Here is a 27768-nt window from a genome sequence, read left to right on the forward strand (position 1 = left end):
TATGTACATATAAATGCATATACAAATAGATATATACAAGTGTATACACATATATGCACATCTTTGTTATATGTGTATCTATTGTATGTATGGATATATTCAGACACAATGTGCCTGATTTTACTGAACTTAAAAAAAAACCAACTTTATTGCAAAATTTTGATGGATGAGGTAAGAGAAGGATATATTTTTAAAAATGTGATATAAAATAAAAAGCATCAATAAAAGTGTTATTTTAAAAGCAATATTCTTTTGCCTAGCATTCAAGATGTCCCATAATCTCTCTTTGCCTTGCCTATCTAATCTTATTTCCTGCTCTCCTATAACAGGAACCTTCCTCTATAATTAGAGTTGTCTCATTTGTGCTATAGCACTTATTATAGTTGCTTCTGCCTCTGTGCTTTCATTCATATGGTCTCCCCAGGCTAGAATACTCCTCTTTCCTTTCCTCATCTATACATGTTCTCCCTGAAGCCTAAAAGTTTCTTCAATGACTGATGTAAGTCTTCTGGAACAACTTTTTTGACCCCTCTGGTTGGTAATGATCTTCACAAACTCCTAGAGCTGTTGTTTTCAAACGTTTTTTGTTCTCAGAACTACTTTAAATTCTTAAAAATTACTGAGAACTCTTCCTCTCAAAGATCTTTTATTACTGTTATAGTTATTGATGCTTATTTATCGATATTTAGAAATGAGTAAATAGTAATATAAAAATAATTTTGATCTTGTAGACCTCCTGAAAGGATCTTGGGGGCCCCCAAAGTCTCTGGACCACACTGAGAACTGTTATGCTAGAGAATCTTGAATATATGGAACACTGAATACTCTCTTTTCCGATTTCCCATTTGCTGCAGGGGATTTGTACTAACTTTCCTTAAATATCATGTTTATTTTCAACTTCAATTTGTTTAACAGACATATGCTTGGTGCTGGTGAAGATACAAAGTTGAGATGAAATATGGCCCATATCCTCAATGAACTAACCCTCTAGTAAAGAGATAGGAAGCAGAATCAAATGGTTGTAATGAGCACTTATATAATAGCTAGTATTTGTATATTGCTTTAAGGTTTTCAAAGTAAATTGCAGTCTATCTCACATGATCTCACAATGACCATGTCACAGAGGTGCTACCATTATCCCTATTTTGTAGATGACTAAACTGGGACTGAAAGGAGTTAAAAGTGACTTGCCCAGGGAAAGACAGCTAAGTAAGTGGCTTAAGCAGATTTGGAATTCAGGTCATCCTGACTCCAACTCCAACATTCTACTGTATCACTAGCTTACCATAATAATACATGGTAAATCCATGGATAAGGTTCAAGTGTCTAAACTCTGATGGGAGAAAGAGCATTGTATTGTGCCAATTGCTCCACTACCTTTTTACCCCTCTTGTAGGCTTTCAACTGATTCATCTGTTGCTGGTCATGTATTCTTCCACATCTGTAACTAGGACATATCCGATACTACAGGTATCCTTCAAATGAAGTATAAGTTCCTTGCCATGGGCTTCAGAGACATCTAATTTACGTTAGTCCTCGGATTCTAGGACGGCTGATCTTCTGAGTCTAAGTTCAGCTTGTTGTCCCCATGTGGGAGAGTTAAGGCTCCTTTCTCAGCCCCAAGCTATATTGATGTTGTCTATTATTAAAATATCTGCTCTATATCCTTTTTATAACTACTGGAGGGAACATAATATGTGTGGATTCAGGAGATGTAAGTTTGAATTTTGGCTCTGCTATTTATTACCTATCGAACCTTTGGGAAAGTCATTTAACCAGGCAGACCACAGTTTCCACATCTGTAAAATGCAGGAGATGTAAGAGCTCTTCTGGTTTTAATACTAGGAGGTATTTACACTGACATGAATCATTTAATCTCTTTGTATGTGTGTTCATCTATATACACAGAGAAACACACATACATATATGTCTACTATATAATCATTCATTAAATTATAAACTCTTTGACAAGAGGAATACGTCTAGCTTATTATTTCTAAATCCTCCACAGTACAATGTTTGGCATTGTGTAGTGACCAAAATGTATTATTTGCTATTTTTCTTTTTTTTTTAAAGATATTTTATTTTACCAATTATGCATAATAACAATTTTCTACATAAATTTTCTGAAGTTATAAGACCCAAATTATCTCCTAACCCCCACCCCTTCCCTCACTCTTCCCAGAGTTGGTAAGCAAATTAATCTGGGTTATACATGTATTATCATGCAAAACACATTTCCATACTGTTCATTTTTGTAAGTCTTATAGAACTAAAATCTCAAAGTAAAGACACAATAAAGTGAAAAAAATAAGTGAAAAAATAATGCTTTGATGCATTCTGACTCCAACAGTTCTATTTGCTATTTCTGATGAACATTTAGTTATAATTCAAATGAAAATTGATTCTCCCTCCCACATCAGTTGAAGAAAATGAAGGCCAAAAGTTATAAAGTAATCCAAGGACAGAAAGCAGTAAAGTGGAACAACAGAAATAACTTCTTGATGCCCATTTTCTTTATTCTAAAAAGCATTTCCAAGTCAGTAAAGCAAGACAGCTAATTAATTTTTCTTTAAAACTTCTGCAACTACCCTGAACTTTTTTTTTTTGCTAAAAAAAGTTCTTGTGAGTTAGATCCTCTCCATACTTTCAAAGAAAGCTTCATAAAACATTTATTAAACATTTGCTATATGCTAAGTGCTGTACTAAGTACATAAGCAAGCAAAACAGTCTTTATCCTCAAGGAGCTTACTTTTTAGTAGAGGGTGGAAAAAACTCATAAAGAAGAGCTTGAAAGGCAGTGGGTTCTGGAAAGTCACACTTGTGCCATGGCATGGTTTAGAAAGGTGGTGGGAAAGTGAGGTTGGCTCTGGGCAAGATAAGCTCTCAGAGGTTAGGGTTGTTCCAGGGCAGAGTTCAAGGTTCTGGGTTAGGGGTGATGAAGAAAATGATGGGATTCCAACGAAAAATTCTAATTATTAGATTCCAATAGAGGCCAAAATGAACCTCCAGCTTTTGAAAGCTTTCCAATTTCCCATAAATAATTCCCTCCTTTATCAGACTGCCTGTTTCTAGCTACTTAATTCTACAAGTATTTATTAAGTTCTCATTATGTTCAAGACACTATGCTAAGTGTTAAGAGACACAAAACCAAAAATATGAAAAGTTCCTGCTCCCAAAGAATTTACATTCCACTTGAGGGAAGAATCTACACCACAGAGAAGTAAATACAAATTAATTTGAGGTAGAAGAACATTAATAATTATAGATAGATATCTTGTAAGAGGTGATATATAACCTGTATCTTGAAGGAAGCTAGGGAATCTGAGAGGTGGAGGTGAGGAGGGATCCTGTTCCCAACATGGAGCACAGTTTATATAACAACAAAGAGGCAGGATATGGAATGTTGTCTATAGGAAGAACAAGTAGGCCAGTCTGGTTGGAAAAGAAAGTCTATGAATGGGAGTGATATAAGATTGAAAAGATGAATTGGAGTCAAATTGTAAATAGAGCCTTTGTATTTTATCCTAGAGGCACTAAGAGCCACTGAAGCTTTTTGAAGAGAAGAGTGAAACAGAAAATCAACCTAGCAGTTGTGTGAATGATGGATTGGAAAGGGGAAAGATGAGACAGGAAGAATAATTCTTCGGCTATTGCAGTAGGGTAGGTAAAAAGGGGATGAGAGTCTGAACTAGGGTGGTAGCTTCATGAGTGCAGAGAAGGAACAGATATGAGAGAACCAAGGAAGTAGAATTAACAAATTAATAGGACTTAGCAACTATTTGGATATAGCAGGAGAGAGAGGGAGAAGAGATAAGTATGATTTCAAGGAAGCAAACCAAAGTGACTAGAAGATAGTGCCTTCAACTGAAATAGGGAAGTTAGGACAGGAAAAGAGAAAATGATTTGACTTGGGATGTGGCAAGTTTTTCAGTGCCTATGGAACATCCAGGTGAAATGTCTGGCAGCCAGTTGGTGATGCAGGACTAGAGATCAGAAAAAAGATGAAGATTTTATATATTATATATGTGCATATGTGTATAAATTATATAAATGTGTATGCAAAACATCTAATATCTATTTAATTATCAACTATGAAAATATATCACCTACATAGAACTGGTAGTTAAATCTATCTGTGCTGATGCAGTCATCTAGAGGTAAGGTGTAAAGAGAGAAGAAGAGGGCCTGGACAGAGTCCCAGACGATACCAACATAGAGAGGAAGTAGGATACTGATGACAAAATAGATAGAGCTTAATAGAGTCAGCTAGGAGGAGAGCCAGGAGAGAACAGTGAATGTCACAAAAACTTAGGAAGGAGAAGATTCAGGAGGAAAGTGTGCTTAGCAATGCCAAAAGCTGGAGAGATCAAAAAAGGCGAGTGCGACGAACAGCCATTGGTAGATTGATAGATTGATAGATCGATCCTTCATGATCAGGATTCAGTCTTATGTCTGCCTGTCTTAGTGAATGGAGTCTAATATCCCATCTGATGAGCCACTCTGCTTTATCTATTATACATATGTTACACTATTTACCTTAGGGAGATATTGGAAGAATCAAATGAGATAATGGATATAAAAGTGCTTCTAAACTGCCAAGTATTCTACAATTTTAAGTGATCAAAGTAATGATCAGTTAGTATTTACATAGCATTTTAGGGTTTGCAAATATTTTGCACTTTGCAAATATTCTCACAACAATCCAGTTAGGCAGGTGTTACTATTATCCCCATGTTTACAGATGGAGATATCATGGCAGATAGAGTTCTGGAGACTTGCCCAGGGTCATACGGCTAGGAAGCATTCCTGAGGCTGAATTTGAACCCAGGTCTTCCTGAATCCGAGTCTAGTATTCTATCCATTTATCAGAGTGACTAATTTCAACAAAGATTAGGAGACACAAGATGTGGATAATTTTCTATAAATGAGGTCAGAATATCTATAAAGGGAGATTTTTTTTTTTAAATGGGGCATGGCTTTAGAGTACTTGAACTTTTACCAGGTCACTAAGAAAATACTTCATCCAAAAAAATTGAAATATGGGGGCAGCTGGGTAGCTCAGTGGATTGAGAGCCAAGACTAGAGACGGGAGGTCCTAGGTTCAAATCTGGCCTCAGACATTTCCCAGCTGTGTGACCCTGGGCAAGTCATTTAACCCCCATTACCTTGCCTTTACCACTCTTCTGCCTTGGAGCCAATACACAGTATTGATTCCAAGATGGAAGGTAAGGGTTAAAAAAAAATAGAAATACAACCAATATTACTAAGTCCCTGCTGTGTGTAGAACATTCTGGTAGGTGCTGGGTGAGGAGGGCAGAGATAAATTGTTTAGAGAAGAGGATTTCTGCTTTCAGGGAGCAGGGAAATAAGACACAAATAGATTGATAATATGTATGGACATTGCATTATCTAGGCATTTGAGTTAGAAAAGTTAGTAGAAGAGTGCAGAAAGGAAGAGGAGTGAAGCAGGAGAGGAGACTGATAAAGAAAGATAGTAATAACAAGAAATGAGGGTATTTTTAAAGAGTTAAATGTAAAAATGAATCAGAAAAAAAACCCCAGTGAATAAAGATGGAGATAAACATAAATATATTAGTGATGCAGAATGAATTCTAATGTAGAGCAGCATAAAAATAATTATTTGGAATTGTTTACAAGCCAAAGCAAGAGAAATAGGATGGAAGAGAACAAAAACTATAGATCTGTTATGAATTTTCAATTTAAAGTCATTTACTTTTTTGGAATTGATACCATTATCTAAATAATGTTAATACTTATTTTTTTATAGGCTATAACAAGTAAAACATATTTAAAGTTATCATATGCACACAGTCTGTTTTTTTATGCCATTTTGCTGAGTCATGGTCATCAAAACAAGAAAACAGTAATAGAAGTAATAAGCAAGACTAAATACTGTGAAATATAGACTTTGCCTTTCCAGATGGTTATTCAAAAGAAACCCTATTTGCTCTCCAAAAGAATTAAGGAGAGTTCCAGAACACCTCTCTTACCCCAAACTAAGGACAGCATAGTTAATGAAGTGCTTTACACCTCACTATAAAGTGGTTATGGTCTTACCTATAAGCTGGTTCCACAGCATTAATGACAAGATAGCATTATGACAAGCCTTAGTATACCATGAAACAAGTGCTTTGAAATCCTATTGGGTGCCTAGGAAGTTCTAGGTCATTAATAACAGTCTGGAATGTCAAGTAATACCTTGTGGAATTATTATGTACTGTAGACTGGGTAAGTAGGAAAACAATTTTAAAATTGTTTGTTAAAAAGGAAGCAGGAAACAAAACTGCACACAAGCTACCATAGTTGTTACTACTGGTTTTTAAATAGCGCTGCCAATTCAGAAGAAAAGAGAATTTCATTTTCTCTTCCTCCTCCTCAACTCATATTTATTGAGAATTTTCCGAATATACGACACTGCAGAGGAGTTTACAGAATGTGTAGAAGAAACAGATCAAACCCTTATTTAAATAAAAGCACAAGACAAAATTATTTTCTCTATTTTCTACTACTTTGCTGAAAATGAATCAGCCGTATTATATCTAGCACAATTAATCTAGCATATTATTGATGCTAATGGTGACTATATCCAGAAATGTTATCCTACCAGAATATCTATAATAGATTTGTAATTATGTAGTGTTCTAAAGAAGGTTCTTCGGTCTTCATGTTTCCATCATGCCTTCTACTTATACATAATCACACACATACTTTTTAGTGAGTTCCACTTGAAATAGGACTTCAAAAAGCTTTATTTAGTTGAGATTGTGATCTATTTTTAGAAATTTAAATATATTTGCAAAGAGCAACTGGCTTTAAGATTCAACTACTGTTTACATTAGTACGTGATGGGTCTCAAATACTTAAAAATTATTTAAAATTATGATCCATCATACTATAATGCTGGCTTCAAATCCTCCAGAAACGATAATTCTGAGTTATACCAAAGTAGGGTTCCTTTCTTAGTTTGAAGCAATAGTTCTAGTTTGCCTCAACAATGCTATTAGGAAAAACAATAAGCAAAACTATTGCTAAAATTATGACAAGTTTTATTAGAGAACTAATCTGCTCAAAGGGTACATTCCCTTTAGAGTAACTGAATAATACAAAGGAGTAATAAAACTGGTGGGTCCACTAAGCCCAAGAAATATGTCATCTTCCCAGAATGCCATTAACAAATATGATTCAATTTAACTATGTGACCCTGCAGCTTGTATTAAATACAAAACTTTTATTAATAGATATATTTAAACGGTGAGGGTTATATCTGAGGCAGAAGAAATCTGACTGTTAGCATCCTTTTCTTGGGGGACAATCAGAGCCAATGAGCAAATAGAAGCCTTTTGGGCTATCTCTGTTGCTCAGGATGCCACATTTGTGTATTCCAACTAAAAATTAACAAAACAAGTTATTAGCATTGGTCATGGAAGCAATTTCTATATATCAAATGAGACACTCAGTGCAAGTTAAACGGGAGAGCATTTGCAATTTAAAATATAATTCATCATAATGAAAATGTAAAGCAGTAGTTCTGTTTTATTCGGTATGGCAGGTTAGGAATCCCCGTGAAGCTACATTGAAGCAAGGATGAGATTAATAATTTAATTTGGTTCAGAACTGTGCATGTGGGGCACCACAAGCTTTTATTCTGTAACCAGCTGCTGACCCTAATATGGATCAACCAATTAGACATCTCTATTTAATTGTTGGGTGACCCATCTAAAACTCACTAGGAATTTTCATTATAAACAATACTCAACAGCCTAAAAGAATCCTAGCTATCCCCCTGGTGGAGGTGGTTGGTTTGATAGAAGCACACAAAGGAGTTCAGCCAACGGGGAAAAAACGCAAGATCATTTTAGGCTGTGTTCTGTAAAAGAACATCTTAATATAATGAGCCTTTTTTTTTTTCCCCAATCTCCCTTGGTGGAGCATCAGCCCTCTCTGATAACCCCACACAAAGCAAATACCATTCCTCTGAAGTTACATTTGCTCCTTGTTATCACAACTTATGCCACTTAATTCATTATTCAACGAATTCACTTTCTTGTTTATTAGATGCAAGGTAGCCGCTCATCCCTAAAGGCCTGTATGCAAAAGACTGCTTGTAATCCTGTCACTTCAAACCTCTCTAGGCTTTTACATTGCTGCAGGAATTTGGAGGAAAGAAGCAAACAATTTAGATTTATTCCTGATGATATTAAATCTGTAGATGATAAAGGAAAGAAGAGTGAAATGTTACCTGGCTAACCTGAAATTTGTTGACACAGATCAGAGAAACAAGTTCTTACTACTTTGAGATACAAAAGTTCACATTCATTCCTTCCCTTCCTCCCTATCCCCAAGACCAGACCTTTGGATCATACATAACAGTTTCAAAAGGAATTAATGAAATGTGTTTGTTTTTCATACAGGTCGCTTCCAGGGAAATTAATACAGCTTGTCAAGCACATCTGAAATATGTGCTTCAATCCAACAACAGCTCAAAGTGCTGAAAACTGGCATGGAACTTCTCTGAAAATTTTAAATCTGGAGTGGGAATGCCTATTCTAAGATAGTTTTAAAAGCTTTGGGAACTGGGTTTTTACATGAACATTGCTAATACCTCTCAATGTTTTTCCTCATATGTGTGTGGTGTATGATTTTTTTGACTTTTACTAACAAAATTTATTAACTACATTTTGAATGACATAAAACAATGTGATATTGCAACTCTTGACGAAATATACTCTAATAGTCAGAGATATTTCAATTTGATTCTGTAATCTTATGCTGTTAAGATCATTAAAATGCAAATGAATTACTGAATTAAGCACACTTTCGCTTCACTCTTAGCACAATTAATATTGTATAAAATTATCTGCATAATTATACACAGTATGTTTACATAAAACACTCTGGAAAAAGCTACAAATCAGAGCCTGAGTGTAAAATATTTTAAGCACTGTGTTGGAGTCTTCTAAATATGGAAATATAAGTGGTTGTTTTAGTACTGATGCTTTACTTAACTGCAAACAGTCTTCTAAATTTCCTACTTTACTTATTAACATGCTAAATAACTCTTGGCTTTAAAAAAAATCTAGTGTATGAAGTTAGGCTGCATGTTTTTAAACCTGTGTGCATTTTTCACAAAAGTGAGAGGCAATTATTTTCTGCTGCTAATTTACATTGTGAACTACCAATTTGAGATGCAGTGTTAATTCATCAACAAAAGCCACAGAGAACATCTAAGAGCAGCAGAGTATATACAGTTATGCCCCGAGACAACAGAGTAAACAACTTAGGAATATATGAACCTTTTAAAGGCAAACTCCTGTGAACAGTTATGACTGGTTGAAAAAAAAGAGTATGAAAATACTCAAAACTCTTCTAAGGATGGAAATGAAGACTTTGGAAACTCATACACCTTGTAATGATATGCATTATCCTAATTGTTGCCATTCTTCCAAAATATCACTCATTATTAATATCATGATGAACAAATTGATTCACCTGAATAATTAACCTCTTCCTATAGTATAACTACTTTAGGTAGCAGATTAATGTTTTCTATTCAGTTTAAGACATAAAGCTACTAGGGAAATCATGCTCATTAAATATACTGCAAAAATCAATTGTTTCCTGCCACTCAGAGGGATTCATATCAGCAATTAGGTTCTGCTGGATTTTTTAAAAGCCTATATACATTTGGCCATGCACACACCAGAAAATACTAGATGAAGCACAACAGAACAAAATGGAATTAACAAAGAGTGCAAAGGAAATACAACTTTTCTGTTGATATTAGAGACACATAACTTTATTCATTATTGTACAACTCTTGGATTTTTGCATGTGGGAGATTTTAAAAGTCACCCAGTGATTTTTATAGTGCAACCGTATGCTAGATAAAGATATTTAAGCTGTCAGTATAAACTGCTTCTGTTTTCATTTTGCATTTAATTTCAATGCCAGACTCAAGGCATAAATTTTTCATCACCTGCAATGCTATGAATAAAAGATTAAAAAAAAGAACTGAGAAGAAATTCTAACACATGCGGTGCATGCAGCACACTGTGCAGACACAGTGTTCATCACTCGATGTTTAATTTCCATCTCTTTTTTACATCAGGAACATTATTATTGGGGTTAATACATCATGGAGCTAATTTCCACTATTTTCTTTCTGCAGAACTTAAGTTTACCCAGTTCATGCCAAATAGGCCATTTGCCTCTCTTAAATGGGAAGTGGAAACCCAAAGATCACCATGCAACTTTGTTAACCTGACAGGCTTCCATTGCCATTTTATTTATGAAAATGGGATGTTTCAATATCCCATATTTTTCTTTTATTTCCTGAAATGGCACATAAAATAACCTCATCTTGGGAAGTTAAAAAAACTAAGAATTTCAAAATTGTTTCCAGCTAATTTCAGTTCGTTCCTCATTAAGGTTCACTTCATGTTTTAAGCCGAAGGATATGATCAGTCCCAAGAGGTGAAGTTATGAGTTCACTGTTAAAGCATTTCTTTAGTTTAGGATTTAAGAGCATTCTCCATACCACAGTGCATCTTTGTTGTCATTTTATTAACTCTCATAAGGCTAGAGATAAGCAAAATATCTAATTCTTGGCAAGAGGCTCTTTTTAGAGGGAAGAGACATGTATGAGTTTCCATACTGTTTTCAGCAGTACTGATTTCAGTATATTAGATGTCATTTTCTAGCTTGGTTTTCATAAGGCAGTCAACTCTAAAGAATACTGCAGCCTACTGAAGTGTCAAAGACAGCAATATTTATTCCCTTAGAGGTTCATGGTATGTAATAATGTCTAGCTTAGTGTCTTTGTTTCTAATTACTCAAACTAATTTCTTATGGTTTTTGGAATTGAATCTGGGGAAAGCTTTGAAAAAAATCCATGTTCTGATGTATAATTTTCAATTTCTGTGTCCAATTAGTTTGGTTGGTTAGAGCATAGTGCTAATGAGACCAAGGTCATGGGGTTCAATTCCCAGATGGGCAAGTTAGCTTCACTCTGTTCCTTGGTCACAGACTGCTTCCTAATCCTAGTTGGCTGCCTCTCGTGCCACTGATCCCAAAGATAACAGATGAGAGAATGTGGATGGAGCAGTGCAAATCCATCATCACTATTAAAAAAAAGAATAAAATGGATAAACCCCATTCATCAGTTCCCTCTTCTTATACACAGGCCAATACAATATTGCTATCATTTAAACATTTAGCATTGGGAAGTAATTTTTAAAAAAAAGCTATTTTAATATAATCACTCAACAAGTATTTTGTAAGCTTCGACCATGACCAAAATTGTGGAGCAGGCAGGAAATAGAATGAAACAGTTCTTACTCTCAAGGAGCTTACTTTCAATCAGGGGTAACAGTATGTATATAAATGTGTGTGTGTGTGTGTGTGTATGTGTGTGTGTGTGTAAAAGTTGGGGAAGGGTCTATCCAGAGCTTCACTGAATCAATCAGATTTAAGAACTAGGTATAAACAAGGTTCATACATCTTTATTGAATCAAACATTCCATTCTGCTTAAAGTAACTAACTTAATTATGTGAGAACATTTCTCATGAACAAATGAATGAATGAATCCACAGAAAACACTTCAATTACACGAGGGTAAGAGATATTTTTGATTAAAAGAGCTTCAGCTCCCATGGGCCTTGTGTAAAGACACCAAGCTGGTTCAAACGTGGGCATTTGAGTATTTGGCTGTGTAGAAGGGAGATCAGTCCAGACAATCCCTAGAGATGGAATTGAATTGGGAGGAGCATGGGGAGAAAGAATCTATCTCCTCCCCTGCCAGGACCAGAGGATGACCTTGTGAACTTCTGAGGGCTGGAGGATTTGGGTTTCTGATGAGCTTTCAAACATTATACAAGGAATAGCAACAACCAACTGCAGATCATGAATTAGAAAGCCAGGACAAATCTGATTTATTGAGAAAGAGCAACTTCAGGATTATATAAGGAGTGGAACAAAAAGCTTTGCTGTGGCAAAATGGAATTCCATTAGGACCCTGTTAAAGGGGAGAAAGGACTTCCAGGATCTGTGAGTTATCCTTCTTTGTTACTTTATGTGCTCTAAGTTTGAGTCTACTTTCCCCTGAATTCTGTTTGTTCCTCTGGTTTGGAGAGATTGTTTTATAAAACTCCTTTTGCTATTTGATCTTAATAAATACTGGTTTCTAAAAGCTAATTATATTGCATGTTTGTGTGAGTATAGAGATGGGATAGCATTCAAGAGATGGTAGTTAGGATATAATCTGGCAACTGATTAGATATGTGGGGTGAAAGAGTGAGGAGTCAAGCATAACAGGTCATAAATCTGGGATATTGAAGAAATGGTGATGACCACAAAATAAATAGAGAAGTTTGAAAGTCAAGGGAGGTAGGGCTTTGGAAAAGATGGAGAATAAGTTCTTTACATGCTAAGTCTGCAATGTTTCCAAGATGTCCAGTTTGAGATATCCAATAGGAAGCTGATGATGTGAGACTGGGTCCGGACATACAGAATCTGGGAATCATTTCCATACAGATGATGATCAACCTTGGAGTTGATAAAATAACAACTGAGAGTTGATAAAGTTGCCATTAGAAAACAGATAGAGAAAAGAAAGGACTCAGGGTAGAGCTTTGAGAAACATCCAACAGCAAGGGTCATGAAATGAATCAGCAAAGGAGACAGAATATTTATGTGGTTAGGAGGAGCATCAGAAGGTAGTAACATCTTAGAAGTTTGGACATGTGTGAATCTTAAAAGTGCTCAGACTCTACTTCAGAAGATTTGATTAAGCTATTCCCCTTTTTAAACAATGGAGGTACTTGGTCAGGAATGTATTGAGAATTTTTAAGATTACTCCACCCTACTCCTTATTGAACCATGAAAAGTCCCTAACTCATACATTTATAGTGAAGCCAAAACCTTAAGCTAGGTGATCTATTTTTAGATCTAATACAAAAAGGTGCTAAGTACCTATAAAGGTTAAATTAATTGCTAAAAGGTCAACTTACAAAAGGCAAGCTTAACAAAAGAGGTGTGAAGTTTTAACCTAACCAGAGAAGGTGAGAACCAAAGAAGATGAGAACTAAGAATGGACAGTCCTGGGGAAAAGCATCTACTGTGATTGGTAGATGTGAAAATTTAGGGGAGGTGACACAAGAGAAAATTTCTTTAAAAGGAGTATTCAGTTCAGTTTGGAAGTTGAATTGGACTTGGAGTTCAGGAATTCAGTGAAGGACTGGAGCTTGTTTGAGATGATCTTGTGGTGAGTAATAAAGACTGACTTGCTTTCTCTTAGGCTCAGGCCTAGGCCCTTTCTACTATTTTCTCTTTCTCTCTCTCTCTCTCTCCTTCCCTTAATTCCTTCATTTATATTAATTAAAATCTCCATAAAATCCCTGCTGACTTGGGTAGTTTTTCATATTTGGGAATTTTCCCATGGCGACCACTTATTTTAGATTTTAAATCAAGACACTAAAAATTATCTTTACAGTTTGGCTGAAACCCTTACAGTTTTGGCAATTCACAGTCTTGGCAAACCACATTTTGGCGGTCACACATGAGAAAGTATGTGGGAGGAGATGGTGGTCAACATTAGTCAAGAAGGATGAGTACTGATGAATAAAGACCATCCAATTGGATAATCTGTTACATTGGAGAAAGCATTTTCAGTTAAGACCAGGAGACAAATCGCAAAGTGTCAGGGAATAAGTAAGAAGAGAAAAAGGGGAGGCAATGAATGTGGACGGCTTTCTCTAGGAAATTTGTTTAGTTATTGTTTTGACTATAAAGCAAACTACGTTCTCAAAACATTTATTTGTCTTTAATCAGCCATTAGAATTACTGAGTCTTAGTCTGCCCTTTGATTCAGCCATAGCATTACTGGGTTTGTACCCCAAAGATATAAAAAGGAAAAAGACGAACAAGAATATTCATAGCTGCGCTCTTTGTGGTGGCCAAAAATTGGAAAATGAAGGGATGCCCTTCAATTGGGGAATGGCTGAACAAATTGTGGTATATTTTGGTGATGGAATACTACTATTGTGCTCAAAGGAATAATAAAGTAGAGGAATTCCATGGAGAATGGAACAACCTCCAGGAAGTGATGCAGAGTGAGAGGAGCAGAACCAGGAAAACATTGTACACAGAGACTGATACACTGTGGTACAATTGAATGTAATGGACTTCTCCATTAGTGGCAATGCGGTGATCCTGAACAAGCTGGAGGGATCTAGGAGAAAGAACACTATCCACATTCAGAGGAAAAATTGTGGGAGTAGAAACTCAGAAGAAAAATAACTGCTTGAATACATGGGTCGAGGGGATATGATTGGGGATGTAGACTCTGAAAGAACATCCTAGTGCAAATACCAACAACATGGAAATAGGTTCTGATCAAGGACACATGTAATACCCAGTGAAATCAGGCATCAGCTATGGGAAGAGTGGGGGCAGGGGAGGGAGGGAAATAATATGATTCTTGTAACCAAGGAATAATGTTCTAAATTAACTAAATAAATTAATTTAAATTAGAAAAATAAATAAAAATTTAAAAATAAGAGTTGTAGAATTACTGAGTCTTAGTTCTTTATAATGTTCTTGTGGTGTGTGCAAACATAATTAAAGTCACTTCAAAGATGGGAAAAAAAACTTAAAGGTTAAGTCACTTGTCCAAAGTCATATAAAAGGTCAGTGGCACTTCTAGAATTAGTATCTAAATCTTCTAAAATCTAACATGACACCTATGAGATTTCCTGGCCTCTTTATGGCTTGAATGTGGAAAGGTGATATTATAACACAATTTTACATTATACTGAAAGACACTAGATTTGGTAATTCTAATAATAGAGAGGTGTTCCATTTTTAAGCAAAACTAACTTATTTAAATCTGGGTTTACTAAATAGATAAATTAGGTGTTTATACCAAGCATTTAGTGTTTCGCATACATTACCTTGTAGTATTAGTTCATCTTTTATTGTATATTATTACCTTCAGGGTATGCCATAAAATTTCTTTGTATCTCTAGTTTCTAGCACTATTCTATTACATATGGTCAATGAATATTTGTTAATGAGAACAATAGTTGATTGGTGGATAAGATGTGGTTCATACCCAAAGGTGAACCTTCTAAAGTATCACAGTTATAAAACATTATAACTACAAGGAGTCTTACTTAGCTATCATCTAACACTAACCCATCCTATTACAAATGAGGAAACTGAGGCTCACAGAGACAGAATGACACAAGGCTATAGAAATAAAAAATGGCAGTATAGATATGGATCTAGCCATTTTCCTTTTCACAACACCAAAGCAGAGGTGACACCAGTAATCCTAAATACACAAAATTAGCTATAGTAATTGAAGTTTGATTCACTTAGAACTTTATTAGTGCCCTAAACTTGCACTGTACATTGATGACACACTGATGAGGAATTGAAGAGAAATTATAAGGAATAGAAGAGTATATAAGCAGCATACATAGAGAGGTGTGGTGCTACTATTAAAAAAAGTCAAAACTTAAATTATGAAATGCTAGCCTGTCTTGTTAAAGGGGAAAATAATGTGTGTTGTTTGTGGGTAATAATTCCTTTTCTCAATGTGGTGAGAAGAGAAAATACATGATGAAGGAAATAATATAAATATGATTACCTTAAAAAATATTCTTCAACTTTGTGGAAAAAATCTCATAAAATATCTTAAAAACAATTAGAAAAATATGTATGGAAAATAAGATAGTCAAAAAATCAACAATTAAGACATATTGTGACAGCGAAAATATGGGTTTCAAGAATGTGAATTGCCAAAATTGTAAAGATAATTTTAGTGTCTTGATTTAAATCAAAAATAAGTGGTCGCCATGGGAAAAATTCCCAAATATGAAATACCCAAGCCAGCTGGGTTTTATGGAGATTTTAATTAATACAAATGAAGGAATTAAGGGAAGGGAAAGAGACAGAGTAAGAGGAAATAGTAGGAAAAGGCTAGGGCCTAGGCCAATGGCCTAGGCCTTTTCTCTTTAAGGGAGAAACTAAGTCTTTAATCACTCACTACAAGATCTTTCCAAGCAAAAACTCTAGTGTTCAGAGACCCAGCAGCCTCCTCTGACTCCTGACCTCCAATTCAGCTACCAAAGCTGAACTAAATTCGAACTACCTTGAACTGGTTCAGACAGCTCCTTTTAAAGAGAAATTTCTCTTATGTCACCTCCCCTAAATTTTCACATCTACCAATCACAGTAGACGCTTTTCCTAGAACAGCCCATTCTTAGTTTTTAGTTCTCACCTTCTCTTGGTAGATTATATCTTCTGAGTACTTCACACCTCTTTGTTAAGCTTGCCCCTTGCAAGTTGCCTGACCTTTTAGTGATTAATTTGACCTTCATAGGTACTTAGCACCCTTTTGTATTAGATCTAAAAATAGACCTAGCTTAAAGTTTTGACCTCACTATAAGTATGAGTTAAGTACCTTCATTATTCACTAAGGAGTTTTACAACTTTATCTTCCCCTAAAGTATGCCTAAATATGGGTGGAGTAAGTTTAAAGTTCCCAATACATTCCTGATCAAGTACCTCCATTGTTTAAATGGGGATCAACCTTAACCATAACCTTAAGATAATGTTCCAAGGTAGAGTCTGAAAAATTTTAAGATTCACAATATGCACATGTAATCTGTAGTTCACAGCCCCCCCAAAATTGGTTATAGATAAACTGGAAATCAAAGGTTCACTTTCTCTCTTTGGCTCATTCTCCTCCCCATCCCCACTTCTATCCTCTAGGAAAAGCTCTAAGTACACTTCAAGGTATGGTTCATGTCAACAAGGTAAAGGGGGATTTCCCCATCTCTTATATAAGCATTTGAGATACTAAATGCACATAAATATGAGACAGCCCTATAGAAAAAACAGAACATAAAGGCTCATAGGAGACTATGAACTGATACTAAAACCCATAAAATATCTAAATAGCCCCTGGGAATCCTCCCAAACATAAATAATTAGAAGATTGGTTAACAAATCATCCTCTTCATCTTGGACCTTTAGTGTGAGTAACTCACAATCATAGTGGGAAGGATCCAGGTCTCTGGCCCAGTGGCATGAAATTCAAATAGAAATGGATCACTGTGGCTGCACATTGACTTAGAAAACCACACATTCACATTACTTTTGTTGTACTGTATTTTTATTTATTTTGTTAAACATTTCCCAATTGTATCACATATGGTTAGAGTATGCTGAGAGTTTCATTGGGTCACTTTCTCCTGTGGGTCATGAGTTTGACACATCTTATTGAGCACATTCCCCACCCCAAAATCACCCCATTCCATAACATGGCTATGGTCTAACTGCACGAAGTAGCAGTCACTAAGTCTGGGAGAGTCCACTCCCAAGTTTTCTCCTCCTTTATCATATGCTTCTGTGGGAAATCTTATCACTGTCATACATGCCTGGGTATGGAAAGTACATATTTAGGAACTAGAAGAATGTGCAAAGAACTTAAGGTTCCCTCAAGCCCCAGGCCACCTAGGAAAATAGGTATGATTTACCATGTTCTGTTCCTGGAAGTTGCCATTAAACTGCCCCTTGTGGTAAGAGGAAGATAAATCTCCTTTCCACTTGCTATGTGTTCTTGAAGAAGGGAGAAGGCAAAGAGCCTGACGGCTGGTCTCCCCCTGATTTACGTCTCTAGTCCATGGTCCACTCAGTTGCCAGTATAATTATCCTAAAAGTGCCTAGATCTGACCAAGTTACATTCTATGTGATAAACTCCAATGGCTTCCTATTACCTCCAGGATCGATTCCAAAATCCTCTGGCTTTTAAAGTCCTTCAAAATTTCCCCCACTGCATTCCTCTCCACATACTTTGGGATCCAATGACACTGGCTCCTTGTTATTCCTCACACACCATTCCATCTCCTGACTCTGTCCCTTTCTCACTGCTTGGAATGCTCTTCCTCTTCATCACACCTCCCTGGTTCACTGGATTTTAAAATTCAACTTGAATTGCACCTTCTGCAAGAAGCCTTTCTTGGTCCCTCCCTGCTAGTGCCTTCCCTCTGAGATTGCTTCCCCTATCTATACACCTTATCTCTAATGTAAATAGTTGTTGGCGTGTTGTCTCCCTCAATAAAATGTGAGTTTTTTGAGTTAAGGAGGTTAGGGCCTGTTGCATAGTAAGTAACTAATAAATGTTTGTTGGCAGTTGACTGACTCACCTGGTCTTAAAGAACAAGGGGACTCTTGAAATGGTCTTACGGTTTGCTTTATAAAGACTAAAAAGGAAGGGATGGATCTTCCAAGAGTCTTGTCTTTCTAATGATGTCACTAAATATCTTGAGGATCTTGGTCACTGGAAACCAATCAGCTTTTGGTTTCTTTTGCCCCCATTGTATCAGAGCACATGCTTCATGGGAGCTGTCCCTTTGAAAAAGGTCTTTGTCCTGCCTCAAGTTGATTGGGGAATTCATAAAATTGATCCAGGGCTCCACTGATCCACCTTTACCCCCTTATACTATGTCTCCAGTTAAATATTTTTCTTTTCTTTGCAAATCAAAAAGGGTGCCTGTATGTACACCACTCCTTATAACTAATTCTGTAGAATTCTCTGGGGACCTGGGAAGGATTTTTTTTTATTACCTTCCTCAGTACCTTACACTAAGAGGTCTTACTTAAGTCTATGTAGCCCAGTTCTTAGATAGTCCCTAAATTAACAGTTTTTATTAAGGTTGCAGACTTGCCCTAGCTGGCAGTTCTAGGAATTTATAGACGAAAAAGTTCAATAAAAAAATAAACTTAAGTGGTAACGCAGTGATCCTGAACAACCTGGAGGAATCTATGAGAAAGAACACCATCCACATTCAGAGGAAAAACTGTGGGAGCAGAAACACTGAAGAAAAACAACTGCTTGATCACATGGGTGGAGGGGGACATGATTGGGGATGTAGACTCTAAATGAACATCCTAATGCAAACACCAACAACATGGAAATGGGTTCTGATCATGGACACGTGTAATCCCCAGTGGAATTGCGAGTCAGCCACAGGAAGGGTGAGGGGAAGGAAGGGATGGAAAGAATATGATTCTTGTAACCAAGGAATAATGTCTGAAATTGACCAAATAAAATAAAAAAAAACCTTAGTTATAAAGTTCCCATACTTGACCACCTTCTTGATGTTAATAAGAATCTATCATCCAAAACAATTCAGAAGTTGTTGTTTAATCACTCTCAATTATGCCTGGCTCTTTGTGACCCCACTTGGGTTTTTCCTTGCAAAAATACTGGAGTGGTTTGCTATTTCCTTCTCCAGCTCATTTTACAGATGAATAACTGAGGTAAATAGGATTAATAAGTGACTTGTGCAGGGACACAGAGCTAGTACGTGTCTAAGGCCATATCTGAACTCAGAAATATGAGTTTTCTTGACTCCAGGCCTGGGACTTTATCCACTATGCCATCTAACTTCCCCTAGAAAGAAGTTAAAACTAAACAAGTAACCAATGATAGCAAAAACAGATAACATAAAGGGAAAATCAAAGAATTTCCCAACTCAGAGCAAAAGTCTAGATCTACATTTACTCTCAAGTCACATGGAATCCACTAAACAGGAAAGTCAACATCTTCCTCTCCTATGAGGAAGCCAACTTCCATAGGTGAAAATTTCTCCCATAGATTTCTATAATACATAGTAAGACCCACAGTGAAGATCCTGAGCAAAGTTGGATTTGATGGATTGAAAAATAATCAAAGCAAGCTTATCCTTACAAAAAGGGAAAACACTCAGGGTTTCTAGCTCATTAGACATCCCTCTTCTTAAGAATCTGGAGTCTTTGTGGATTCTGGATACACTTTTTAACCTTATGTCACAATAGGACAAGATGTCTAGATAAACAAAAAAACCCAAGAACCAACGGATAAGCACCCCCCCCCCAATCTAAGTCCCTCAAAAAAGGATTAGCTACTTGGGAGTCCACTGGAAATCAATCCCTTATATCCCAGATGCATTCCAAAGATGTTACTTTGCCTTCCCAAAGGATTTATTGTTGTTCAGTGATTCAGTTGTATTTGACCTCATGTACCACACAGTACTTCAGGTCCTTCTATCATCCACTGTCTCTTGAAATCTGTCCACATCCATGTTTGTTGTTTCCATGACATTATGTATTCATTTCATCTTCTGCTGTCCTCTTCTCCTGTTGCCTTCAATCTTTCCCAGCATCAGGGTCTTTTCCAATGAATCCTATCCACACTAAATGGTGTGCCGCAGAGACTTGACCCTTAGACAGGTAGCTTGCTCTTACTAGCTAATTAAGTCTTCTCAGAATTTTGATATGAAGAAAAATTCAAAATAAATCCTAGGTATAGTTCATGTCTTGATTTTTCCCAAATGTGAGTCATAGGACCCCCAATTCCTCCAATAGCACCCAATGTACCATATAGGAATTGGGTACGGGGAAATCTTTATATTGTCCTTGTCTTTTTCCTTCCTTTAAAAGTGGACAGATAAAGAAATGCCTAAAGCATTTAAAATGCCCGTTAGAACCTTCCTAGAAGATAAATTTTGAGAATTGCTGAAAAAGTGACATAATAGACAGAGTGCTAGTCTTAAGAGTCAGGATCTAATTTTGAATAAGCTTTATGACCCTGGGTAAGTCACTTGAACTCTTTGGGCCATTATTTTATTTGTGACATGAGAACTTGATGTGATAGCATCTAAAAGTCTCTTTCAATTTTATGATTTATGATCCTGTGAGGTACTAGTTCCTACTTATCAAGTGGACAAAAGTAATTAAAAATAGTGAAAAATAAATGTTAGTGGGGTTGGGTAGAAATAGGCACATTCATTCATTCCTAGTGGAATTTCAAATAAAGTATCTTTTTGAACACCAATCTGTCAGTATGCAATAAAAGTTATAAAAATGATCATGTCTTTTGAACTAATAATTCAGTTACTGGGAATATGCTCCTGAAAGTATTATTAATAAAGATGAAAAATTGCCATTAAGATTTTCAAAATGATATTACTTGTAATTGAAAGGTGACATGAGATAGTAGAAAGAAGATCAAACTTGGAATCAAACAGCATGGGATTCAAATCTTCCTCTGACACATAGTAATTAGTTAATATCCATATAGTACTTTAAAGTTTTCAAGATGCTTTAAATATATCATCTCATTTGATCTTTACAACAAAATAAGGTTGGTGTTACTATTATCCTTATTTTATAAATGGAGGCTTATTGAGGTCAAATAATTTTGACCAGTGTCATCTAGCTAAATTTAGGTCTTCTTTACTCTAGGTTTAATTAACTGTCTCTCCCTAAGACAAAAAATTTGCAGATGACTTGTTGATCTACATTAGCTGAAGGAGTTTCTATCTGAGGAATTTTCTGCACTGATGAAATTACAGTCCAGGCAAAAATTATACATAATTATGAAAAAAAAACTAGAAGCAAATTGTCTAAAAACTAGGGAATGGTGACATGCACTGTGGCTGCTAATGTAATGGAATTGTTTAATGCCATTTAAAGAATAAGCATGAGAAATACAAAGAAAGCTGAAGAGATTAAAAAAAATTTAAGTGAAAAATATCAGAATCATAGATGTAGTGCTTGGTTCTAGAAATCATAGAGGCCAGATTACAGATTGGGAAAGAGATCCAGAGAGACTAAGTGACAAGTCTGCGGTCACACAGGTGGGATTTGAACCCTTGACATTTGAATTAAAATCTAGTACTTTTCTTACTGTTTCAAGCTCAGTACACAATAGAATCATATAAAGAAGCATGAATGAAAATGGACAGACAAAGAATCCTGACAGACTTGGAGTGACTGAAAAGTATAATGACATTTTATGTACTTTAAACAATTAACAAATAACAAATTAAACAAAACTACACCTAAGTAGAATTAGTTGATTGAATCCATATTTCATATCCAACTCCTGGGCTTGGAGTCATGAAGATTGAAATTCAAATCTTGCCTCAGACAGGGACCCTGGACAAATCATTTACTCTCTGTTTGCTTCAGTTTCCTCAAATGTAAAATGGAGGCAAGGACAGCATCCTCCTCACAGGGTTGTTATTCAGGATCAAATAAGATTTTTTTGACCTCAGGAAGATGAGTCTTTCTGATTTCATATTTGGCACTCTATCCACTGTACCACCTAGCTAGCTGTCCTATATTCTGAGGTACAATTACAAAAAGTCTTCCGTCATCATGTCATTAGCTCCAGTTAAGCTCAGTGTAAGAACCTCAAAGGGAGCTGATAAGTTAATTAAAAAAAAAAAATGGAAGAGCTTTCTGGGGAATAGTTTTTGGTTCAATAGATATCCATATCTTACTAGTATAAGATAATAAGCAGAGAAGGAAAATGAATGTACAACTAGTTTTCTGGAAATAGATTATATTGTGTGAATATCATTTTACCAATATAATCATTCCTTCCTAATCAAGTAGCCTTGGTATTTAGTCAAAAAAGTTTTGCTTTATTTTCAGATTTTTCCCCAGTGTTCACTGAAGCCTAACATCTCTGGTTGCCTTACTAACTCATTCCTAGAGCTGGGAGATGGCTACTGAACTTCTAGTTTTGCATAGATTCTTGGAAGGTTTTAGTTTAAAAGCTTGAATTTTCTCCATTAAACTAACATCACTAGCCCCCAATTTTTATAACCATGGATGACTAGAGATCAATAACATCTTAAGAAGAATTTATCTTGAAGTGAGACATACTTGCCTATTTCATTCCATCTGGTTTTATAAATGGTATCATACCTCTACTTCCATCCTTCAGTACAGGTATCACATAGGATACCTTCTGTTGGAGTCCACAGTGGTATGACGTGGGATACCTTGAGTGATAGAAGGCTATGCCAATGAAGAACAAGCCCCAGTAAGTTCAAAGAATTTTTGGAAAAGCCCAATACAGAACTAGATATTTACTGTCCAGAGACAGCCAAGTAGAGTTCTAAGAGGTCCACTCGTTGGAAGTGATCATTTGTGTAGGTCACAATTACCCCTGAAGAACATATCAGCTAAATCCAAGAGAGGCTCTGATTTGTACTGAAGCCAGGCATATTTCCACCAATGAAATCTGAGGTCTTCTGAAGTGCTACAATATAACTTATCAAAAAAACAATTTCTTTCTATTCCTTACTTTGTATGAAAACTTGCAGATAGGATTGTTATCATGCCTACATTTGGCTTCCAAGGTGTATAACTGTAATACAGAATATAGTAGTGAAAAATGTGAGACAAAGTTTCCTACTTGGTAGATATAACTATGGGGTTTGTTGATAGAATTTAGTATTTATTATTATAGTATAGAATTATTAGTATATATAGTAGATAGTATTTAGACAAGTCTTATGGAAAAATTATTCAGAATGTATGTGTCCAATGACTTCATCATCATCCAGGGTTGTAATATTAGTTTTGGTTCATATATATGGTGGTCTCAGGCTAATAGCCCTGCTCAGAACCTTCAAGACTGGTGATGGTCTGGGAGATTAGAGTCTAAGGGGACAATGGATTTCCTTTTGCACCAAATATATACTTAATGGATTCATTAGGCATTTTAGGTTTTTTCTGACTACATGTCCTTCTTCCTCTTTTGGGGATGCCAATCAACATACATTCATTAAATACCTACTGGGGCAAGCATGGTATCTTATTTGTACATTGTTGTTCTCACATGATTTCCCCTATTAGACTGAGCTCCTTGAGAGAAGGGACTGACTTTCATCTTTCTTTGTATTTCCTAGCACCCAGCTCAATGCTGACTAAGCTTATGGTCTAATGGAAGAGACCACATGAAACTAACAATGTACAAAAAACTACCTACAAGATAAATTGAAGATAATTCGTAGAGGGAAGGCACTAACATTAAAGGGAGCTGAGTCTTGAAGGGAGCCAAAGAAGCTAGGAGGTAGAGGAGAAGAGGGAGAGAATTCCAGGCATGAGGGACAGTTAATGAAAATGCAGAGTTGTTTTGGAAGGTACTACAAGGAGGTCAGTGTCAATGAATTGATGGATTCTCGAGGAGAATAAGGTATAAGAAGAATGGAAAGGTAAGAGGTGTCTGGATTATGAAAGTCTTGCCAGGTTTAACTGCCTGGCCACAGAATGTATAAAAAAACACCAATCCAGTAATTTGGAGACCTTCAATTTGTATCCATGAATATGAAGGTAAAGCATAGAATCTTGGTAGAAAAATGCTTAAATTTTGCACAATTTAATGCGATAAAAAGGCTGAAAGGCACCTTAGATGTTTGAAGAATGTTAACCACTCCCCATTTCTAACATGTAAAAAGAAACAATAATTGTGCATAATCAACAAATGAAAGAATATTTTCTCATAGTGGAGTTTATTTAACACTAATGCAGGAGTCTAACTAGGAAGATTACAAGATCCCTTTCTCTGGCAAAACTTAAGAAAAATATATATTCTGTTATGAAATAGGTCATGGTCAGTCCTTCTGCAAGTAAGGGTCTGAGCCAGAACTTTGATGGCCTCCTTCTAGAGAGGACTATTTTTTAATTATATGATTCTCAGAGATGTGGATTGATATGCTTTATATATTACCATGAATGGAGATTATCTTTAAGACATAGTTTATAAAGTTCATTGAGATTTGTTAAAGGGAATATAACATTTTTTTTAAATATAGGATAACAGTAGCCCTGAATTCAATATTCCTAGGCAAGTTTATTTAATATCTCTATACTTTGGTTTCCATAAGTAATAATAACTTATTGGGGAGAGAGAGGTGGAACCTTTCTTTTGAAGATCAGGAAGAAGGAAAGAAACAAATATTTAAGTGCTTACAAGGTATCCCACACTGCGCTAGGTACTTATACAAACATTCTATCATTTGATCTTCAAAATACCCCTGAGAGATAGGTGTTATTATTATCCCCACTGCACATTCAGGTAACTGAAGGAGATAGAAGTTAAGTGACTTGTTCAGAATCATATCAGAATGAGTGCTTGAGGTCAGTTCTTCTAGACTCAAGGTCCAGCACTCACTTCACTGCACCATCTTGCTGCCTCACTTATGCTATACTTCTCCCCCAAACCATCTTATATTAATTCTGGGGTCAAGATAAATCAGTCTTTGTCCCATCCGCCTCTCTGGGGCAGTCTTCAACTCTATAAAAAGAAAATCCTCCTAAGAATTAGGGCTTTCCTAAAGGGAAATGCACTTTGGGACAAATGAAAATGAAATCTCATTATGTGATATTTCCCTTACTTAAGGTTTTTGAATAAAGGCTTCCTGACCACTTGCTGGATATGTCATAGAGAGGATTCTTTGTCAGCTCCAGATGGAAAGGTTCTGCTGGAGGTCAGTGACGCTGTCCTTTAATCCATATGAAGTACTTAGAAAAATGTAACTTCATACTTTAAGATATCAATAGGTGATAAATGAAGAGTAAAATATAATCTGAGAGTATAAATGTGGTCAAGACTTATTCAAATACCTTTTTTTCCCTAAAGCAACTTTATGATACCAGATTTACAAAAATAATTTACCTGATGAAAGGTCTTTCAATTGTTTTTAATCAACCTTTTTTCATTAAAACTCATAGACTTAATAGAATTCCAGTAATAAAGTTCTTTGATATAGCAAAGGATCCAAGGAGTTAATTTGAAAATTGCAATTACAAGAGAGTATAAAGGAATGGGAGATGCAAAAATAAAACATTTCTCTTATCCTAATCTTAAAAATTGGTATTAATTTCAAGGGTCAGAGATAACCACAAAGTCAGAATATTTTTTTTCTATGCCACATACTTGGGGAAACATTAATTTAATATTTTCTTCTGGACATCTCGGTCCATTCTGATACCACAAAAAAAAAACATGTATTTCAAGAGAGGAAGGGTGAGGTACTGGTGGAAAATTGTAGGTTTATGGGTTTTTTTTTTTTTTGTTAACAAAATTGAGACCATTAGAGCCAAGACACCTTCTGTTTCTAATCATTTTTCTATTAACTTAGATTTTTTCCAACCTGAGAGAGTGTGGTGAAATTTTATAGCTAGCTCTATGAATGCACTTGCCAAAGTAATAATGCAATTGCATTTGACCATTTGGAGAATAGACCTATGGCCAAAAATGTTGTTAACAGCGTACATTTCTGCCTTGAGTTCTGTCCTCTCTTTTTTCTTTTTGATACCCTCCTTGCTATGTTTTTTTTTTTATACTGAACATAACAGTTAAAAATAGAAGTAATGACAATATGATTTAGAAATGTTTTCTTTCTGCTGGAAAAATAGTTTATAATTTCACATGCATATCCTTGAAAAGGGATGATTTTGAAAAAGCAACAAACCTATTCAGAAGCCTAACATTCTATCTGAACTTTCTTATGAATAATATTGGATTAAAAATTATTTGAGAAAAGTCTGTGATATGTCGGTGTAGACACAGTTAGTTTTTTGCATATAGCAGACACTAAATGTTTGCTGAATTCCTACCAGCATCAGACTTGCTTGTCTCAATTCTTAAAAGAGAATATACAGACAGTGTGGCAATATTTTTCTAACATGGTTATGTTTTTATAGCGACCTAAGCATATACAGAGGTGATGTGTTGGGTGGTGGAGAGAGATTGAAAGCTAGTCTCATAGTCAAGAAGAAATGATGACTCAAATCTGAACTTTGGCAGCAAGACCCTGGGCAAGTCAATTGATTTCTCTATGTTCCAGGCAACTAACACTGACAATTGCAGAGCAGATGCAAATTGGCATTGGTGGAAGGAGTTTCTTTATTGAGAATTCCTAATATCAATATAATCACAAGTCCAGTCCAAAAAGAAACAAACCAGCTGCACATAATTAAACACTTCAAGATTCTGTGATTTTGTAGGTAAGGGCTGCTCTTCTGACAACACATTAAATAGACTCTATGAGTTTCTATAGACCAAAAAAAAAAAAAGATTTATCAGCTTGAGGTCACCCTGATGTTGAAGACCTCTTCGGTCCTCAGAGGACAGAGACACAATCTGTCATAAATCTTAACCCAAAAGAAGAGATTTGGGGGAAAGACACTTCCTCTGCCCCTTTGCAAAGGTGGGGCTCTCTGAACATGGAGTTTGCATATAGAATCAGACTTTTTTGGTGTGTTGATTGGTTTTGCTGATTTAAAAAAAAATACTTCGTTATAAGATGGCTCTCTGGGAAGAGGTGGGGAGAGAATACTGTGGGAAATGTATGTTTTATAAAAACAAAATATATCCACAAGAATCTTTTTAAAGGAGAAACATTATCTGCCACCAGCTCTATTACTTCTATATCTTTGTCTGAAATATTCCTAGATCTCCCTCCTTTTTATGAGAGATGTTTATGAGAATATTACGTCACCAGTGTAATACTCTTGTCATTTTCTGAATACTGGTCAAGTGATCCAATTGAGCATTAAATTATGTGCCTACTATGTGCCCATAACTGTGCTATGATGGTGGAGATGTAGACATGAACAAATGTGCCTCTTGTCTCACATGAGAGCTTGCCTCATAGCAGAGAAGATAACATGTACATTTATATAGACATACATACAGAATCAAACCCGGTTGTTTTGGAAGGGAAGGAACTAGAAGTTGGGAGATCAGGGGAGGGATCCCAAACCCAGGTCTTCTTCTAAATAACAAGTCATTGTTCAATTTTAATATAACAGATATCCCTTAATTTGCTACTCCCTGAATTCCTCAATCTGTGCTAGTATGTGCATACTCTAATCCATTTGATTATATT

At 35.8% G+C, this 27768-nt stretch overlaps 1 protein-coding gene and 1 long non-coding RNA gene across 4 annotated transcripts in view; one reads left to right on the forward strand and one right to left on the reverse strand.

The window, feature by feature from the left end:
* Nucleotides 1-27768, reverse strand: part of KIAA0825 (KIAA0825 ortholog) — a 554607-nt gene that overhangs the window by 119075 nt on the left and 407764 nt on the right. The window lies entirely within an intron of this gene.
* Nucleotides 1161-8894, forward strand: LOC130457937 (uncharacterized). Its single transcript, XR_008917191.1, has 4 exons — nt 1161-1209; nt 1397-1470; nt 3532-3663; nt 8436-8894. It is a non-coding gene; the product is annotated as an uncharacterized LOC130457937 (long non-coding RNA).

This window comes from Monodelphis domestica, chromosome 3, assembly GCF_027887165.1.
Source record: "Monodelphis domestica isolate mMonDom1 chromosome 3, mMonDom1.pri, whole genome shotgun sequence".
In the NCBI taxonomy this organism is placed as follows: Eukaryota; Metazoa; Chordata; class Mammalia; order Didelphimorphia; family Didelphidae; genus Monodelphis; species Monodelphis domestica.